The sequence below is a fragment of the Triturus cristatus genome, chromosome 5_1 (genome assembly GCF_964204655.1).
Source record: "Triturus cristatus chromosome 5_1, aTriCri1.1, whole genome shotgun sequence".
Classification (NCBI taxonomy): Eukaryota; Metazoa; Chordata; class Amphibia; order Caudata; family Salamandridae; genus Triturus; species Triturus cristatus.
Window position 1 is genome coordinate 367,446,382 of NC_140587.1, and position 15,924 is coordinate 367,462,305.

Here is a 15,924-nt window from a genome sequence, read left to right on the forward strand (position 1 = left end):
TCAACTTGCTGATTCTGCCCACTCCTAGAACTCTGCGGAAAACTCAGTGAGTTCCACTCACCCTTATTTCTGACCTGGTACCACTGGTGGAGTTAGCCCCTATGCTCAGAAGGAGGATCACCCACTAGTATCCAAGCTAATTTTAGGTGTATTTCAAATTTGAATTCTATTTAAAATCGTCCATAGCAGATTTACATTTTAGACGGTGTGATGCCGGAGTAACTGAAGCAATATTTACTGATTAGACCACTGATTGTCAATGTTCTATCTGGTGTTCTTCTAAGTTATGATTCAGAAGTAGCTATGGCTAATATCTCAGACCTGTTATGAGCTAGAGACTGGTGGCAGAAAGCTCTCCTTTGTTTGTTGGAAATCTCAGTGACTTTTGACATCAAGTTCTACAGCAGAGGATTGACCACAGCCTGAGACGAGAGAAATTGCTAATGCATGGCTAACATATTTCTTGAATGAGTGCTAACAGGTATAGCTTGCTACATCTAGACAACTGAGTATGCAGTTGCGGCTTCTGCCTGGAAACAGCAGTGTTCAGGGGCAGGGGTTCAGGTTTAAAAAAAAAAAACACTTACTTCCTGGCCGGCTGCCGCCGCCTTTCCTGCATCCTCTTCCTGGGAGAAACAAGAAGCAGTAAGCACCAGGGCTCCTACGCTCCCTGCAGCCAATCACAATGCTGCAAAGCAGCGCTGTGATTGGGCTGAGCGCTGTGACATGGTGCTCAGCCACGGGCTGAAGGGGTGGGCATGTTCTCCATGCAGACTGTAAGGCAGCCTGCATGGAGAACACTGAAAGTGCGCATGAATGTTTTAGGCAGCCTGAGTGGGCCGACCAAACAGTTATTGCGCACTTAGAAGTGTTCTACCACGCATTCCTTGCTCTGCAGTCCAGCCCCCTCATGCAAGCTGCTGCAGCAAGAGGACAAAATAACATAACGTCATTATCATTTAATTTTTTCCTTTCTTTTGTTGCTTTATGGCAGTGGGGCGACGGTCCTCCACCTTAGCGGAGGAGCCGTCACTGTGAGTCTGGCGACCAACACAACTACCTTCACCCTTGTTCTTTCTGAGTCGAGATTACCACCTGCCAAGGTAGTTTGCTCCTTTGGCCTTAAATGCCAATGATATGTTAATGATAAACAGAATTCAGTTAATCTAAAAGAGTGCAGCAAGAGAAAAAATTGATCCACGCTAGGCTCTTGGAAATCTACTGGTGGATGCGGAAAGCAAGTTAGCCAGTAACAGAGGAAAAACAGACATTGAGTTTTGGAGCTGCTGTGCTTTCTCGCTTTCATTTTCATGGCCAGATTTACTGATTCCAGGTAATTTCTGAGGGGAAAAGATGTCACTTTCACTTTAAATTAGAAAAGGATTTTCTTGCATATCTTGATATGACATAGTAACTGTCAGCAAACCGTTGTTCTATCCACCTGGATTAGGCCGAATAAAATGCCAATCAAATCCATAGACTGCTAAGGTTCAGAGTCATGTACAGGATGAATAAAAATATGCACATAACTTGTATAGGAAACTTCCTCCATTTGTACTTTAAAAAAAACACAATCTGAAGTCAGATTGCTCGACTACGCTCATTTTACCTCGGTAAAACCAAGCCTGGTCTAGTGGCATCAATACTGCCCCTCGAGGTGCCTCTCTGGAACTTCACCACTCACAACTATGAAGTTGATTAAAGGTCTCTGACAATTCAGAAATGTTATGAACAGTTATTTGTTTCACAAGCAAGGTTCTCAGGTCCTCAGTCATGGGAACTGCACTGAATTTATAAAACCATACAATTTCACAGACCTTCTTGACAGACTCGAACACATTTAGTGGTAAAATAAGCAGAGTTGCACACTGAACAAGCACTGGCAACACAAATAGCTCAGACTTAGGTTGGCAAAGTCCATAGATCTGGCTTGGATTTCAATTATTTGTTTTATTTTAACACCATAGGAACATCTTGTTTTCTTGAAAAAATCACGTGTTGAAAGAATGCCAGCATGTGTGCTGGAGGTCTTTGGAGCTCGAACACAGACACATTGTGAGGCTAGGGTGACCTGTAATGATGGAAAAACAAGAGAGCTTTGGTCAGCTCACATTGTCTGCACCAGGGCAGGTGCCATCAGGTTGAGCAGAGGAGGTGGGACAAAGTGCCAGGGATTTGAGGAGCACATTGTACCCCATCAGGGGATGAGGGCCGTTTGCCTTGCTTGCATTATTCCCCTTGATACTGGTCTGTCCTGGAGTTAGGGAAGCAGAGAGCTCCAACAGTCCTATCATGAGTTTTATCTGGAAACCAAACCGTCTTTCTGTATGTTTCTGAGATTGTGATCCTGTCTGAATGTTTTCTATCATGAACGGCTTGCTGAGCATTTCGCAGGATACCTACTTCAGGCTAAAAAAAAAACAACTTTAAGAAAGACTTTACTTCTGAAGTGCGCGCCTAATGTTTTTCTTTTCACTCTGTGACTTTGAGATGTCACTGTCACTGTCACCCACTTGCGGCATCCACACAATGCATCCAGGACCCATTGGCTTAGGAGGAATGCGCCAAATCCGCTTTCTGTATATTGTGTTTCATGTAGTATGTTTTTTCGCGTTTGTTGTGTGTAGTGGTGACATCAGGGCCTAGCAGAAAGCTAAAGAAATCTTCAGTTAGTCTCTACAAATATAGCTTCCCTCGGACATGCTTTTGCGACATAAAATAAATGTTCTCTAAAAGGGTTAAAAGCCAAATGTATCCTCCATCACTCCCATTAATAAGATACCTCATTGAATAAAAACTAAGCAGTGATCAGTACTGCTCACATGCAAAAATGTACAAATTAATGCGCCTTTACTGCAACCGCTGAATAAGGAGAGGGAGTTGCCATATATTCTTATAGTAATTGTAACTGAACAATGGGAAACCCAATACACCCTTGGAGGCTAGGACACAACAACCAATAGGTAAATATGCCAACAAGAGATTTTGTTTAATAAAATTAATTATTTAACACACGGGTATCAATTTTCTCAGAACAGAATCAAATTCAATGTGAACAAGATAGGAAAAGGGGTACGGTAAATTATATCAAAATACCATGATAGAGGCAACAGAATGATATACACAAGTAACAATGCATTCTATTCATAGGTGTAATCATGCCGGCTGTATCCAAAACGGTGCGCGTGTGGAATTTTCTTCCCAACAGTTCTTAAGTCAGAAGGAAACTGCATTAATTGCTCAGACCTTCTTCAATTGTGTAGTCATGGTACACTCGACATTGTTGAGTAATCTGTCAAACAACCGGTTCCCGGTGTATGGGATCAGGAATTTTCAATTTAGTTGTCTTGATTTATCTGGTCCAAAGGTTTTGACCAGTTTTAAGGGTCATTTATTATCCTCAACTCTTCATTCTGAAGATGGTCTAACGGACATTGTATGCCACAAAAGACCAAAACGTTGACACATCCATCTATTTCCACAGCTTCTGTTTGCCCCAAAAAACTGTACATTGCTTTGTCTTGACTTTTTCTTTGCATTTGTTATCATTTTGGAATATATAATTACATATATGATTAGAAGGCAATGTTACTTGTGTATATCATTCTGTTGCCTTTATCATGGTGTTTTGATATAATTTACTGTACCCCTTTTCTTATCTTGCTCACGTTAAATTTGTTTATGTTCTGAGAAACCCGTGTGTTAAATAATTATTGATTAATTTCATTATAACTATTCAATTGAGGTTCAGATTAATCTCTTGTAAGCTACTAGTCGGGGCTTTACTGCCAAATAATTATTCCAAGCGTGTTAATTTTATGAAACAAAATCCCTTGCAGGCATATTTACCTATTGGTTGATATATTCTATATATAATCCCAAAGGTTTTTTTGACACAACACACATCTGCACCCTAGACATGTAGGTTAGGGTTTCTAGTTGTGGGAGTGTGCCAAATAGCTATACTATTGTATATGTATGCATATATAAGTTGTGTCACCAAAATGGTTGAACTATTCATTTTGTTCACTGTTCTGACATTTAGTATAAACATTGTCTGCTTCTATCTATTAATCAGCACATTTTCTCTTCATGCAAGAATCACTACGGTTCACTAAATATTGAAAACGCCCCTATGTGTATTGTTTGTAGGCCTGGTCGGTAAATTCCATTCCACTTGCGGAATTTGGGTAATTTCGCGTTCCACGGAGAACGCAGAATTGCCAAAAATTCCGCGATCTGCGGCTTAGTGGAATTTTTCGCTTGTTTGCGCTTTCAAAATGTGTGTTTGCAAGATATTTCTCCCCGAGCACTCATACAGCATCTAAGAACAGGAAAAAAACATCGCGAATGCGCTGAACAAGCAATTCTGAGTGTTTGCGGAACTGCTGCGGGCTTGCGGAGATTTTCTACCATTTTGCAGGGCTTTGTGTAGCGCGACTACGCAAATTTCACCCACCCCTAATTGTTTGCATATTTCTCTGAGAGAAAGAGAGCACGGGTGACTGAACGAAAAGTTTGAAGTCTGTCACCAGAGTTCCTGAGGGAACAGAGTTGTCATGTTAAGTGGTTGTCAGAACTGTTTGTTTCCTATTTAGGCTTGGGCTGGAGGGTTAACAGTAGCACTGCATGCTAGATGGTCCAAGGGACAACATACCCTGCTGGGGTGCATGGAATCAGTCTGGCACCATTCGAAGTTCATGTTGCCCCCAAAGCGCAGTTCCTACTGATTGGTGGAAACAGAACGACATGGCACATCCAATGTTGGTTGGTTTCTTATTCTGTATAGATCAACTGAATAGCTCTATCGTGCTTGCATGTGATTGCGTGCTTAAGGACCAACCAACTGAAATGTAACCCGGAGAAGTCTGAATTTTCTTTTTTTGGGCACCCATCCTCTGGATGAATGGAGACACTGGTGGCCTGAAGACATGTCACCTCAGCTCTCTGCCCAACAAACGGTAAAAATCCTGGGCATTATGATAGACAATTCTCTATCTATGAGAGTCCAAGTCCAATCGGTAGTGGGAACCTGCTTTGGCCTACTGCGGATGCTATGGAAATTTATCCCACTACTGCCCTTGGACTGTAGGAGGACCGTGGTCCAGGCATTGGTTACTTCCAGATTGAACTATGTCAACGTCCTGTATCTGGTCCTTTCTGAATACCTGCTTAGGTGCCTGCAGGTGGCCCAAAACACAGCGGTCAGAGCAGTTCTTATGCTGAAGCCAAAGACACATATGTCCCCACATCTCAAAGTTCTTCATTGGCTTCTAGTAAAAAAGAGGATCAGGTTCAAGGCTTATCATGGGAGTGGCATGGGCTAGCCCTGCAGGAGAGTCACTCAATACCCACCACCCAGAACCCTGAGATCCTCCTCCCTGAACGTGGCTTCTCTCCCGAGAATATTCTGTGCCCAGTCAGGCGGCATCTCTTTCAGGTTCTTAGGAGCACAGGCTTGGAATGCATTCCCTATGTCACTGAGAGCTGGGACAGACTTAGCCATGTTTAGGAAATTGCTTAAAACCTGGTTATTCCGTCAATGAATGCCTATCCTTTAGCAGCATCTTTCAGCTTTAGCTGCGGGTGTCAGTTGGGTTGTCGGGAAGGCTTTTCTGAATGCCGGGACACTCTTGTTGAGTAGCTGTGCGCTATAAAAATATCTTCATTCATTCATTCCTCAGAGATCCCTATACACCTTTTAACTCAGAGACATCCTGCTTGAGCTGAGTAGATGTAGCCTATTTATTCACCGCTGGTAAATTAAAGCTTCAAAGGATATTGTTCCCACTGTGTTGCCGAATTCTGTAAATATTCATTCTTATAACATGGCACAAATATGTGTGAGAACTGCAGACATGCAGTTACTCAAAAACTACCACAACACGGCCTCACCCTAGATGGTGGGGAGGTTACCTTCATGGTAGAGGCACACAAAGCATTTAGGACTGAGGTATTTTACTCCTAGGTTACATTCCCTGTTGCAGATGATGCTACATGGGTATTTCACAAATATAATGCAAATGAAACACCAAATGAATAAATTCCTTCGCCCCGATTCACAGAACTAGCTTAAGACAAAATCCAAAACACAAAACATACTACCATTTTCGTATTCACAGAAGGCACTTACTCATTTTGGTATTCACAGAAGTTAGGAGTCCTAACTTTTGGACTCCTACATGCCTTCTGTGATACCGAAAGTCTTAAAATTAGGATTTTTATCAGTTTAGGAGTAGTAAAGTTAGGACTCCTAACTTTACTACTCCTAAACTGAGAAAACTCCTAACTTTACAACTTTAGGTGTTCACAGAAGGCATTTAGGAGTCCTAAAGTTAGGACTCCTAACTTTACTACTACTAAACTGAGAAAAATCTGAATTTTAAGACTTTCGGTATTCACAGAAGGCATTTAGGAGTCCTAAAGTTAGGAGTCCTAACTTTACTACTCCTCAACTGAGAAAAATCCTAATTTTAAGACTTTCGGAATTCACAGAAGGCATTTAGGAGTCCTAAAGTTAGGAGTCCTAACTTTACTACTCCTAAACTGAGAAAAATCTGAATTTTAAGACTTTCGGTATTCACAGAAGGCATTTAGGAGTCCTAAAGTTAGGAGTCCTAACTTTACTACTCCTCAACTGAGAAAAATCCTAATTTTAAGACTTTCGGAATTCACAGAAGGCATTTAGGAGTCCTAAAGTTAGGAGTCCTAACTTTACTACTCCTAAACTGAGAAAAATCCTAATTTTAAGACTTTCGGTGTTCACAGAAGGCATTTAGGAGTCCTAAAGTTAGGACTCCTAACTTCTGTGAATACTGAAATGAGTAAGTGCCTTCTGTGAATACCAAAATGAGTAAGTGCCTTCTGTGAATACCAAAATGGTAGTAAGTTTAGGATTTTGTCTTAAGTTAGTTCTTTGAATCGGGCCCCTTATGAGGAGATAGAAATACCATTAATATACCAAACACAGATTAATTGGCTCAAAGGCACCCTTCCCCATAGTATACAAAACATAAGACTAGGCCGAACCAGCAATGAGGGGTCCACATGGACAGTCCTAGCAGGTTACACACAGTATCTAAATGTTGATCATCTAACCACAGGTCAGGTAAGAGGATTATACAATAATTTAGTAACAATATACAGTAAATTACATAATACGTGATGGTAAGACTAACACTTGCTCCTGTGTGGACTTTTCAAGTGGTAGCTCTTCAGTTAGCTACACCAGGCATTAGTCTACAAACATTGAATGCAGTTATGGGTAAAATTCCCAACAAAAGAGAAGAAATTCCATTTTGGATAGCACAAAAAACAACTAGCTTGAAGCAGTGTTCCCCCATACAGGCCCGCAGGAGAAACACAGAATACTAACTATTTTCTTGCCAATGAGGGTGGCTCCCTTGGTAGAGGATTGTGCCACTTGGGGTACAATATTTGCAGCAGTATATAACAGAACACATGGTACCCCTTCGCTAGCAGTTTTACCTGAAATTCTGAAACACAGTCTCTCACCGCACCCTAATATGCAGACTCCACGACGCAGGGATCCAAGACAAGGCCCTCAACTGGATCTGCTCCTTCCTCTCCGGCAGAATGCAGCGGGTCAGACTCCCCCCTTTCCTCTCTGACCCTACACCTACCACCTGCAGAGTCCCCCAGAGGTCCTCCCTCAGCCCTACACTCTTCAACTTCTACATGGCTCCGCTCGCCCCCATCGTCAAAACCTACGGACTCAACATTGTGTCATACGCAGACGACACCCAACTCATCCTCTCCCTATCCAACAAACCCAATACCACCAGACACAATTTTCGAGAAGGCATGAAAGCCGTGTCCAAATGGATGAAAAACAGCTGCCTACAACTAAATACCAACAAAACAGAAGTACTCATCATGGGCCCAAACCCCGACGCATGGAACGACACCTGGTGGCCCGCCGGCCTCGGAAGCCCGTCCACCCCCACGGACCACGCACTCAACCTGGGAATCATCCTGGACTCCGAGCTCAAAATGGACCGCCAGATCAACTCCGTCTTGTCCTCCTGCTTCCACACCCTCCGCCTCCTACGTAAGACCTTCAAATGGATCCCCCTCGAACACAGAAAGACCGTCACTCACGCCTTGGTCACCAGCAGACTCAACTACAGCAACGTACTCTACGCTGGAATAAACAAAAACCTCACCCGCAAGCTACAGAACATCCAGAACGCTGCCGCAAGACTGGTCCTTGACCTGCCAAGACACTGCCACATCTCCCAGCACTTGCGCACACTCCACTGGCTTCCCATCAAAGCTAGTCACCTTCAAGATGCTCACCCATGCCCGCAAAGCCCTCCACGACACCAGACCAGCATACCTGAACAGCCAACTCAAATTCCACGCACCCCAGAGGACCCTACGATCTGCCCAGCTCTCCAAGCTGTGGTCCCCCGCACCAGAAAGACCAGATCGGGAAGATGCTCCTTCACCTTCCTTGCAGCCCGAGCCTGGAATGCCCTGCCGCTCCAACTCAGACAGACAACATTGCTCCCCTTCTTCGCAAGAAACCTCAAAACCGGCCTATTCGACAGACCCCCTCCCTTGATGGACTGGAGCCTGCTAACCCCACCCCACCCCAGCGACTTGAGACCCTTACGGGTGAGTAGTCGCGCTTAACAAATGCTTCATTGATTGATTGATTGAATGCCCAACAGGAGCGCAAATTGCCAAAAATTATCGAAGAAACCTGTGCTACGCTAGGAAGAGATAATTTGGGAGCCAGACCAGGAAAACCACAAGTTAAAAGTAATTCTGAAAAGGAAAACTCTAAGCAAGCACCTGATTCTTCAACAAAGAAGAATTGGGACAATAAAAAAAGCAAAGATAAAACAAAATCACGGGGTGGATCTCCTGTATAGGGGTCTACAGAAAATCATTACAATCTACGTAACCGCAATGATGTTAAATCACATTCCTCTTGTTCCTTACAGGATACTTCTGATAGACGTTTGGAGAGAGGAGGACGGTCTGAGCACGTGAAACCAAGGAAGGACTCACAACGCTTGTTTGACTACATATTCCAAAAGGAAACAAACCTAAAATTTCCAGACCTCAATTCAAAAACAAAAAGGTAGCCGGAATAAAAATCAGGCATGCTTCAGATTTTGAGGACTCTGCTTCTAAACAAGGAGTGGGCATTGACAATGCTAGACAGTGTGGCAGAAGTCACAATAGTTCACACCAAAACCTGATGGACTGTCTGGTGGGAGCAGCACTTAGTGAGTATATCACGGTGCAAACACCTGATACCATGGCAAGTGTCCTACATCGATTATATGAGGTCCAACTGTGGTTCGAGGGGGACATTCCCAGATTCATCAATGTCCTCTTTTGGGAGGAACTCCCTAAGGGTTATGACATCCTGCTGGCCGAAAAAGATTGGTCACCCAAGTTCATGATGGACTGCCCAAAAGTTGAAACTGTGATTTTGCCAGCTTTCTCGGACGTTGTTCCTGAATCAATTAAACATTCATACGCCTGGGGATAGGTGTTATCGCGAGCTCCAGCATTATACCGCAACCATGTGGGATGGGATGGCAATTCACTTTATCATGACATACCATTAAGGACATCCCCACAACCTCAAAGACTAAGCAAAAAGTTAGGTAAATATTAAAACAACTAGAACACCAAGGTGTAATTGAAACATGCACCTCCTCTATGAATAATTCTCAGTTTCCTGTAATAAAACCAGATCAATCACACCATATAGTATTAGATTACAGACATTTGATCACAGCCGCTCGCACATTTGCAGTACAAAATGCACACAGCGCCGCATTACATAATAACATTGTGCAGAAAAAATACAAATCAATACTACATACCTCGAATGGATTCTTCTGCCAAAATAAAGCTTCTGGAAGCAGATATTTGACTGCCGTCACAGGGCTATGTTCACAGAAACAATTCTGCCATTTACCTCAGGGGTATAAGACTAGCCCTGAGCTGTTTTCAGCCAGAGTCACAGAATCACAGCACCTAGGCCTGACATGTGATATGTACAGAATAAACACTCAGGGGGATAATACCTTACAGTGTTGGGAGGGGGGGTGCTAGAGGGCCCCACGCAAGATGGCCGCACTTACGTGAGGCTCCTGCAGCTCGCGGCACCATCCGACTGCTATCCTTCTCGTTTCCTGTCCTGCAAAGCTGCAAACATCATGGAAGGGATGGCGGACACTCGCAGAAGGCCATAGCAGCAAAATTATCGCCACACGCAGAGCCACTGACCTCGAGGACTGCCTTCATCCCCCTCGTCCCTGCAGCTTCAGGAAATGGCCACAGCTGCACCTGCGGCCCTTTGATCCAGCCGCGGCGACTGGACATGCAGCTGCCTCCGTGACAGCACTGTCACCCGAGGAGGCTGCGGGGGCCGTGACCCCCTGCTTTGTGGCCATAGATGAACTGCCCGCAACGGTGAGCCCCGAGATCCTGCATCCCTCTCCGTGGCATAAAAGCTGAGGCCTCCATTCAGGTGGCGGGGATGACTGCACCGCACAGGCCGGAGAGACGGGGGGGGCCCTTGTAGCTGGTCTCGACCCCGATCGCCGTGCTGCACCTGTGGAGCCACCTGGGCTTGGGAAATGCACGTGGTGACGAGGGGCCACCGCTCCGGAGGGGCGGCCGGCACGACTACTGCCTCCGCGGAGCCGGCGGACCTGGTGGCGTGTGACATGTCCAGGCCCCGGCTTCTCTGAACCTGCTGAACCTGCTGAAGACCTCCTTGGCTGTGAGACCGCCTGTGTGTGCGCATGCAGCGGCGGCTGTCTTTCTCTACCGCAGTGCCCTGCTTTGCTCACCGGGGGTGCGCCATTCTTCTGGGTCTCCTCATTCTGGCTACTCTCATGAGCCTTTGGCCTCCCCCGCTGATATTGGCAGCCGCCACTGAGCCCACCTCTACAACTGCACACCTGCAGACGAGACCTGCCTCCACTACTAAGGGCCAGAATCCGCCGACGTCTCTGACTGCTTCACCGCCAACCCCAGATCGGCCTGCTCTATTAAGAACCTTGCATCTCCTCACTGCACGTCCCCGCGCTGCCCTTGCCAGAGGGCGTGGTTGCGTCTGGGCCCTCTGCCCCTGCAGGTCTATTCAAAGTTGATCGACTGGGACCTCTGCATTGCGGATCCTCTGAGGCGCCGCCCGCCCGGCCTGACCACACGTTGAGGCCTCCTCTGGTGCGTAAGGCTCCTGCCTTTCCCCCATCCCCTGCGATTTTAGGTAAGCGGCCAAACTAAGACGGCCCACACAGGCAATCACACAGGCCCATCACCGGCGGCACCTTACACCAAATTGACTCCAGAACTTGTGGTGAGGCGCAGACGGATGCACCTTCCCTGACACTCACACCTACCCGGAGGACCTTGTGACCATCGCACCCTTCTTAATTACACAGCAGCCCAGCACCCACCCCGCTGGCTGCCTTCCTCTCTCTTGTTGCTGCCGCCATGGGCAAAGCAGGGTATAGTATACAAACAGGGGTCACCCAATATTCCAACCGCATCTGGGTAAGACAATCCTAACCAAAGCACAATGATGCGATGGAACAAATCATGTATTTTTTCTCTCAAAGTGCGAAGGATACCATAAATTATTCCTTCACAAAAAATTATTATTTGCTTTTTGGAATTGATCATATATTAATATCATTGTCCGGACACAGCTTCATTTAACACATCCTTTTATCAATATACACATGGAGTATCAAATATTCAATTTCACACATAGAAACATAAATCAATCAATAAAGAAAAAGGAAAAACACAAATAAACAAGGAACATATTATCCATTCCTTATTGCCCTATAAGTAACTATGGATGCTAACACCTTTTTCTATGAGCATTCCATTGTTTCAAGTCACCCCATTCAGCAGTACTAAGAGGTAATATCACTTATACACCTCTACACAATTTATTAGTACTTTTTATATCAATTTGACCAATGGTTTCAATTTATGAGGGGCTCTTTATGTTCAAAAAAAGTCGACGCGTTTCAGCCCAACTTGCTCTAGGGCCTCATCAGGACTAGGGTATATAAAGATATCTCTCCCAGGACAACACCTATAATCTAAAAAATCAATTTACAATATGTACAACTATATATACATGTATATTTTATACATAAGAAATCAGTGATAAACAAATCCTCTCTAGGAGTGGCAGTCTCATTAAATTCAAGTGTAGTAAGCTAGAAAGCGTCTAGGGAAAGAAACATAGTTACTTATAGGGCAATAAGGAATGGATAATATGTTCCTTGTTTATTTGTGTTTTTTCCTTTTTCTTTATTGATTGATTTATGTTTCTTTGTGTGCAATTGAATATTTGATACTCCATGTGTATATTGATAAAAGGATGTGTTAAATGAAGCTGTGTCCAGACAATGATATTAATATATGATCAATTCCAAAAAGCAAATAATAATTTTTTGTGAAGGAATAATTTATGGTATCCTTCGCACTTTGAGAGAAAAAATACATGATTTGTTCCATCGCATCATTGTGCTTTGGTTAGCCATGGGCAAAGCAGACAGCAAGCCCAAACTCACCTTTGAGGCCCGCAAATCAGCATGAATGCAGGCAGAGGCTGAGGGGGACCAACCTAGCGCAGCCACCCCTGACCCACCCACCACAACGGAGGATTTGAAGGAGCTCCTTCTGATTATGCAGGCCAGCCTGACCTCCATAGACGCAAAAATGAACGTTATGAACACCCGCATAGACAACCTCACGCACAGGAGCGACCAACTTGAAGAAAGGATCAAAGAAACGGAGCGTCGCATCTCCGACTTGAAGGACACTTCTACCACCACCGCAGACAAAACCCTGGACATGGACAAAGTCTTGAGAGTCATCGCTGCCAAGACCAAAGATTTAGAATCTTGCTCAAGACGCAACAACCTGCGGACCCTAGCTGTGCCAGAATCAACCACCACAGGAAAAATGGAAGACTATGTGGAGCATATGCTCACCTCGGCCTTTGGCAGAGAGGCCTTCTCATCGGTCTTCATTGTAGAAAGAGCGCACTGGTCCTGGCCCCCTGCCCTGTTCCTGGGTCTCCCTCTCGTCACATCATAGCGAGGCTCCTTAACTACAGAGATCGAGACATATCACTGCGACTCGCCAGGGAGCACGGTCAGGTACGCTTTGACGGCGTTGAGGTATCCCTATACCCAGAATTCACCATGGCAGTGCAAGAGTCGCAAAGGAAATTCCTACCGATGAAAAAGAAACTTCAACAAATGGGCATCACCTATGCCATGCTTTTCCCAGCAAGCCTCAAAATCACGCACCAGGGGAAGCACCACAAATTTACTAACCCACTGCATGTCCAAGGCTTTATAAAAACCTTGATTAAAAGAGCCACGGATTGCGCCTCCCCCCCATTCACTCGCCTGCAACTGGCAGCACTTCAGATGTGGAGTAACTAACCCACCTCTCTACTGAGAACATATCCTAGACTTTGTGCAGCACTTCTAATTGATATTGAATTGTACTCTTGCCCACAGGTCATGCAGCACTCTTCATCAACATCAAAGAAGCAAACTCCTGGTGATCCCCATTTCCTACTGCAATAGACGCTACCCCGCACGCAGTTTACTCAGCAACACGCAGAGCAGGATGAAACTTTTCATTATTCTTCCCCGAGAACCCTTGCAGACACGAGAAGAATTTGGTTCGCCCTCTGGCCGCTACCCATTCAGGGAACCCCTACCATGTCACAGTTACTTAAAGTTCCTGCCCTGTATCCACCCTCCTCTTTTGGGAGCATGGTGCATGGCACATTGGGGAAGGAAGGGAGGGAATCAAGGCATGGCAGGATTGGGCTGCTGATGTGGGTGGGGGGAGGAAAGGGAATATGTGTACCACCACTTACAGTTAACCCAATACGACTAGACGCACCTGATGCAATTGACCTACCTGACCATTACCTACTGCACATTAGTAGAATCATGACACACCAACATGGAAGCTTGACCTAATCCCCCCAAATACAACTTTATGACCTGGAATGTGAGAGGGTTGGGAGACTCTCGCAAGCAACCTTTCCTATCTGGAAAATATACATTGCGCCCTGCTCCAGGAAACACATCTCAGCCCCTCGGCCTTGCCCACGTTTGCCTCCAACTGGGCGACCAGCAGATGCCTCTCTTCATATTCCACATATGCACGAGGCACTGTGGTTTTGATCAGACACACATTCCCCTTTACTCTCATCGGGACGTATGCCGACCCGCAGGGGAGATACAACATCCTATGGGGCAGACTGACGACCCACTCTATCACACTTGTCCCCTGCTACAGCCCAAACACGGATGATCCCGAATTCTTCCGAGTATTCTGGGGGAGTAGCATGGGGAGGGGACTTTTAATGTTACTCTCAACCCAACGCTAGATCGCTCACATCCACAACCCCACCACTATTCCGCTGCTCATCATACCCTTAACCAGATCGTGGCTTACCACTGCCTTGTGGACGCATGGTTCAACCTTCACCCACTGGCCAAAGAGGGGACATGTTTCTCCACTGCACACTCCTCCTGGTTCCGCATAGATAGCTGGCTCATCTCAAGAGGCGTCACTCCCTGGCTGCTCCACTCTTCCCATCTGCTACGCACATACTCCGACCATTCCCCAGTACTTCTCACGCTTTCACCCCTCACGTAGAATCCTAATACCTTTCCTGGCGCCTGCCCGTACAAGCTCTGCTTGACCCAGTTTTTAAAGTAGAACTAGAGCAAGAAATTGAAGACTTCTTCCCCCGTAACTATAGCTCAGTGACACAATACTCCACAGTGTGGGAAGCATTCAAAGTCACTGTCCGCGGGTTCTGCATTGCTAATAGTGGAGGGATATTAATGGATATTCGCTCCACCCTCCGTAAAATAGAAGGCAACCTCAAACACAACGAGACCCAAATGCAGGTTACACCCACCACCGAGCTACGTAAACACATACAGGATTTATTAAATGACTACCAAGAAACTGCTAAGCGGGAATGTAAATTTACAGGGAAGCACTTTCAAGCCTGCAGATATGGAGAGGGCGAGAGACCAGGAAAGGCCCTTGCAGCCTTGATTCATCCCCCTAGATTCTCCAACACCATATTGGAAATTACGTATGAAGAAGGGAACACGCACAGAGACACATCGGAAATCGCAGCTATTTTTTAACACTTTTACAGCACGCTGTACAAATCGCACAGAACGCACCCTCCTGACTTTACCCCCTTCTTTGACGATACCGTGATTGGCTGGCTTGAAGATAATCAAAGGGAATTCCTCCTGGCCCAACATGAGGACGAGGAGATCATTGCCGCCATCATGCAGTTGCAGTCGGGCAAAGAAAGCCCGCGGCCCGGACGGCCTCCCGGCTGAATTTTACAAAACCTATCGTCATATCCTAATTCCGGTCCAGCGGTATGTCTTCGAGGAGGCTAGAGAGCTGGTCATACTCCCCGAAACTATGCGCGAAGCACTTATAATCTCCTTACTGAAACCTGACAAACCACCTACGCAATGCGACTCCTATAGACCCCTCTCTCTTATCAATGTCGCCGCTAAAATATTAGCTAAACTAATTGCGAACCGCATCAGCCCCCTCATGACCTCCCTGGTCTACCCTGACCAGTCGGGGTTCGTGCCCATCAGGGTCAACTCCCATAATCTCTGAACGTTATTCGCCGTCCTACAAGACATAGATCCAGATATGAACACGGTGGCTGTCTTTTTGGACACCACCAAGGTGTTTGATTCTCTCGAGTGGGACTACCTAGCGTTCGTCCTCCAACGCTTGGGCTTTCCTGCCCCCTTTCTGCCATGGGTTAACTTACTCTATACCGACCTGCGAGCTAGCGTTCTGATGGAACTAGATCCCACCCCT

The 15,924-nt window shown here is 45.7% G+C and overlaps 1 protein-coding gene across 1 annotated transcript in view; it reads right to left on the minus strand.

Annotated features, from left to right (window-relative positions):
• LOC146830898 (fibrocystin-L-like) overlaps window positions 1-15,924 on the minus strand; it is a 1,500,901-nt gene that overhangs the window by 136,603 nt on the left and 1,348,374 nt on the right. The gene's annotated exons all lie outside the window — the stretch shown is intronic.